Here is a 6,000-nt window from a genome sequence, read left to right on the forward strand (position 1 = left end):
TGAGAAATAACTGGTTTTCTCTGAGTCAAAACTTTACTTGCATCAAAATCTTCTGTTATTGCCTCATGCACATTTTGGTAACTTTTTGAAGTTTATATTATATATTTTTTTAAGTTGATTAAGCAGCAAAGACTTGGTTGTTTAGTTGGCTGATGAAGGTAGATATTTTCATGAGCTTTCCTTGGCTCTGTCTTCTTGCACTTAATCACTTACACTCATCCTCAGGAGCTGAGAACACAGCACTATGCTGCTGCATTCTATAACTGCTCTGGCTTGGTTCTAGCACATTTAAATCTCCTTCTCTCTAGAAGGAGAGCAGAGCTCTCCTTCTAGGCCCCACTGACATCTTTGAACATTCACTGGTTAAAAAAAAAAAAAACCTAAAACATAAATTAATAAGCTATGGGCAGTAAAAAAATTACTACTACCTTTTGACTGATTGGAAAATACAGGTGAGGCAAGAGTGTCGTAGAGAATGTTGAGGGGTCAAGCAGGAAAGTGCCTTAGTTTTCTAGTGCATCCTTACATGTTTTCCCCTAGCTTTTAAAAAAACAAAAACAAAATATTTTATTCCCTGAATATTCTGAGGTTATGCTTTCCAAAGGGCTATTTGAGGGCAAAGTGGTGCCAGGATTCCTGGGAGAAATAGGACGAACATTAGAAAAAAACAAAAACAAAAAAACCCTATCAGAACTCAGTTCCAATGTGTTTCAACCCAAAAAGACTCTTCCCCTTTAGAACTAGGGATTTCAGTTTCATGAAAGATTTTTAAAAATAAATATTTGTAGATTATGGTTTTCTCCTGTGAATTTTATCAAAGTATAGCATTCTTTATTTCTTTTTAATTTATTAGTCATTTATTTATTTGACAGAGAGAAAGCACAAACAGGGGAAGCGTTAGAGGGAGAGGGAGAAGCAGGCTTCCTGCTGAGGAGGGACCCCCCAACTCAAGGCTCAGTCCCAGGATCCTGAGATCACGACCTGAGCTGAAGGCAGACACCTAACCAACTTAGCCCCCGAGGCGTCCCAAAGTATAGCATTCTTATAAAAAGTGCCGAAGTCATAAGTGACTCAATGAATTTTCATGAACTGAACACAGTTGTGTAACCAGCACCCAGACTGTGAAGAAAACATACCAGCACCCCAGGGCCCCTCATGGCTCCTTCTAATCATGAATCCTTCCCAAAAGTCACACTGATTCTGACTTCCATCATCATCCATTAGTTTTGAATATATAGTATAGAAAAAGAAATTTCTAATTCCTCTTATGTTTGATCCCTATATTTGGCATAGTGTCTGGCACATAGCACTTTATTTAATAACATTCGTTGAATAAAGTAGGAGAAAGCAGACTTTTGTAAGAGAGTTGAATGAGTTAATGTACGTTTTATACGTAGGGAGGAAAGCGGCATTGCATTTGAGAGAGAACTGGGGTCTGGGGATGCTAACTTGAAAACAAGTTGAAAACTCAAACTTAGAACAGAAGAGGACACTTCAGTTTTATCTTTGAACAAATGTAAACGGCTCGAATAAATCTAAACCTCTGTGAAGTTTTTCTTGGACCTTTACCAACTCTGTTCATATCACATCCACCTAACTGGTGAGGCCAACCTCCAGAGACCTTGTTCCTCTTTCTCACTTGTAAATGGACCCATGATTAGACAGGCCCTCTCGCCTGACCAGTGCAGCCAAGAAATGACTATTTTCAGTCTTCCTCCACCCCGCTCTGAGGCCCAGTCAGCTGGAGAACAAAATAAGAGTCACCCTCTCCCTAGGCCACAGCATGTGATCTCCAGCCAGAGTGCTTCTTGCTCTAATGAATGAGGTAATAAGAGGCCAAATGAGGTTTCAAACGTATGTCACCTCAGAATTACAATTTTCCTTAACTGCACTTTTAAAAAGCTTGGAATCAAGAACCCAACATTGCCAAATCTCTGCTTAGCCAAAAATATCTGTCAACTGTAGAAATAACAAATAAGAGGAAAATCCATCTCAGGCTTTGAACTGCTTGCTGTTCCTAAGTGATGCCCAAGGAAATTCCAATAAATTATGTCCTCCGAAGGACAGATTGATTATGAATAATCTAATGATCTCTTTAGGTTGGAGTTTTAAATCCTTCTTTAGGGTACTTCAAAAATTTTAAGGGAACAATTCTGGATAATAAAAACAACTTCTTTTAGAGGATGGTTTCCCTTAATTTCCTGCCTTCCCCTTGCCCAGAAATACACTGTATTTTATCAGAGACGAGGCTTTAAAGAGCCGAGTGAAAGCCCAAACTGGACAAACACACAAATCTGTTTCATCCACATTAAAACTAAAAATGTTAAATCCAGAAGCAAATCTAATTTGCCTGGGGAGGTCTGAGAAGGGAAAGTGGTTCTTTCTCCTTTTTTATGTTTTCCAAATTGTGTTAATTGGAGATCCTGAAACAAATATAATCTTTGCATAAACTGCTCCCTCTGTGTGGAATTTTCTCCATGTCTGGAGAACTTTAACTCCACCTGCAAGACCCCTGGAGTCTTCACCTGTTCTTGAATCTCGTCTGGGTACCTCCCGGTCTTCTCACATGTTTGCAACATATATCTGATAAAGAATGGATAGAGGAACTTAACAAATCAAAAACAATAAATTAAGAAGAAAAAGACAGTCTAACAATAAAAGGACCAAAGACTAGAATCTGCACTTCACAAAAGAGGAAACTCAAATGGCCAACAAAAAATAAATACACTCAACCTCTGTAGTACCATGGAAGTGCAAATTAATACCTAATTAATGTTTGGGGATACATACTATGTGATGAGATGGTAAAGACAAGGAAGAGAGAAACAAGGCAGAGAGTGGTTTCCTCCAGAGAGGAAGAACTGAAAGATCCAGAAGGGCACATGGGTGCTCCTAGAGCAGCATTCTTATTCCTCACAGGCATTTAGTTCTTGTAGGTATTTAGTTATTAAGTGGATGTTTGCTTCATTTCTTATATATACTGATATAAATAAAACATTTGATGTAATGTAATATAATAGATATATACATTTTAGAATAAGAAAGAATCTTTTAAAAGGCATACCTGGCAAAATGGGAATCTGTATCCTTAAAATCATCCTGAAAAAATAGCTTTGGGTGATGCTTTGAAACAGAAATGTTTTAAGGATATCATGATGCATTTGTCTATGTCTAGAAAGCTCTACAAGCTTGACTCCATTTTCACTCAGATTGAGGCTCAAAACTTATTTAATATACTTGTCAAAATATTTTTTGACTGTTTATATGGAGTCAAAATACACTGTCTTCTGGGAAGGGCTTGGTTCTGAGAGCAGGACTGATCTTTACAACCTCTGGACCCCTGACCGCTCTGTGATGCCAAGGTGTCATTAAATCACCTTATTCTGCCTCTTATTGCTTCAGGATTTCTCTCTTCATTTTCCCCTTTCTATTATTTATTCAGCTTATTAAAAAATTTATATTTTCCATTATTTAAAAAAAATTTTTTTTCAAATGATGATGGGCTCAATTCTTTTTTTTTTTTAATATTTTATTTACTTATTTGACAGAGAGAGAGATCTCAAGGAGGCAGAAAGGCAGGCAGAGGGGGAGAGGGAAGCAGGCTCCCTGCTGAGCAGAGAGGCCCATGTGGGGTTCGATCCCAGGACACTGAGATCATAACCTGAGCTGAAGGCAGAGGCTTAACCCACTGAGCCACCCAGGCACCCCTATTTTTTAATTTTTTAAAAAGATTTTTATTTATTTATTTGAGAGAGCACAAGCATGGGGTGGGGAGAGGGAGAAGCAGTGTCCCCACTGAGCAGGGACTAGATCCCAGAACCTTGAGATCATGACCTGAGCTGAAATCAGACACTTAACTGACTAAGCCACCCAGATGCCCCTCTACTACTTTTTAAAAAGGATTATTAGATCTTTAAATTTCTTTAAAGGTTATTAGATTTTTAAAAATTTTTTTATAAAATTCAGCTATAATTGACATATAACATTTTAATATTCAAGTATAGAACATAATAATTTAATATTTGTATATGTTGTAAAATGATCACAAGTCTAGTTGATATCCATCATCATACACAGTTTCAATATGCAATACTTTCAAATACGCAATGCTGTATTATTTACTATAGTCACCCTGTCGTACATTACACCTGCATGACTTATTTATTTTGTAACTGGAACTTTGCACCTTTCAATCCCCTTGACCCATTTTGTCCACCTCCCTCAGCCCCTCCTGTAGCAACTACCTATCTGCTCTCCCTATCTGTGAGTTTGGGTTTGTTTGTTTTTTTAGATTTCAGATGTAAGAAAAATCATACAATATTAGTCTGGGTCTGAATTATTTCACTTAGCGTAATATCTTCAAGGTCCATCCTTCTTGTCACAAATGGCAAGATCTCATTCTTTTTCACGGTTAATTAGTATTTCATTGTATATAAAATTTGGTTTGATATACCAAACTTCTTTAACCATTCATTCATGGATGGACATTTAGATTATGTCCATACCTTGGTTATTGTGACTAGTGCTGCAATAAACCGGGGGTGCACATATCTTTTTGAGTTACTATTTTAGTTTTCTTCAGATAAATACCCACAGGCTGGATCATATGGTAGTTTTATTTTTAATTATTTGAGGAATCTATGTTTTCCATAGTGGCTGTACCAATTTAAATTCCACCAGTGGTGAACAAGGGTTCACTTTTCTCCACATCCTCAACACTTGTTTTTTTAATTTTGAAAATAAGACATTTGTGACAGGTGTGAGGTGATATCTCACTGTGGTTTTGATTTGCACTTCCCTGATGATTAATGATGTTGAGCACCTTTTCAAATGCCTGCTGTCCATCTGCATGTTTTTTTCTGGAAAAATGTCTATTGAGATTCTCTGTCCATTTTTTAAATCAGTTTGCTTTTTGTTATTGATGAGTTTTTAAAAAATTATATTTCAGATATTAACCCCTTATTGGGTATATGATTTGTAAATATCTTCTCTCATTTAGTAGATTGCCTTTTTATTGATGGTTTCCTTTCCTGTGCGGAAGCTTTTTAGTTTGATGTAGTTATGTTTGTTTAAGCTTTCCTTGTCTTTGGTCCAAAAAATATTTGCCAAGACAGATGTATGTCAAGGAGCTGACTACCTATGTTTTCTTCTGGGAGTTTTAAGTTTCAAGTCTTGCATTCAAGTCTCTCATCCATTTCAAATTTATTTTCTGTATGATGGCTGGCCAGTTTTCCAAATACCATTTATTGAGGAGACTGTCTTTTCCCCATTGCATATTCTTGTCTTTCATCATAAATTAATTGATCATGTATGCATGGGCTTATTTCCTGTCCATTAATTTATCCATTTTTATGTGAAACCATACTGTTTTGAATTTTTGAGTTGTAAGAGTTTTTATAATATTGTAGATATAGGTCCCTTTTAGATGTATGATTGATAAATATTTTCTCCCATTCTGGTGGTTGTCACTTTACTTGATAGTTTTATTTGAAACAAAATACATATATACAATATATATATATATGTATCTATCTCACTAGTTAGTAATACAAGGGCACTTCTTCAACATGATGAAAGTCAGCTATGGAAAGTCCAGAACTAACATCATACTGGATGCTTTTCCTCTAAGATATATATATATATATATATATATATATATATATATATATATATATATATATATATGTGTGTGTGTGTGTGTGTGTGTGTGTATTTGTTTTTTAGATGTTGAGTTTGATCTTTATAGATTTTGGATACTAGCTCTTTATCTGGTAAGACATTTGCAAACATCTTTACCCTTTCTGTCCGTCGTCTTTTGGTTTTGTCGACTGCTTCCTTTGCTGTGCAAAAGCTTTTCTCTTGAAGTCCCAACAATTTATTTTTACCTTTGCTTCCCCTGCCTTTGGAGACATGTTTAGCAAGTTGTTGCCTGTGTTCTCCTCTAGAATTTTGACAGATTCCTGTCTCATATTTAGGTCTTTCATCCACTTTGAGTCTATT

Source organism: Mustela putorius, unplaced genomic scaffold (genome assembly GCF_011764305.1).
Source record: "Mustela putorius furo isolate JIRA1106 unplaced genomic scaffold, ASM1176430v1.1 tig00003858_pilon_pilon_pilon, whole genome shotgun sequence".
NCBI lineage: Eukaryota > Metazoa > Chordata > Mammalia > Carnivora > Mustelidae > Mustela > Mustela putorius.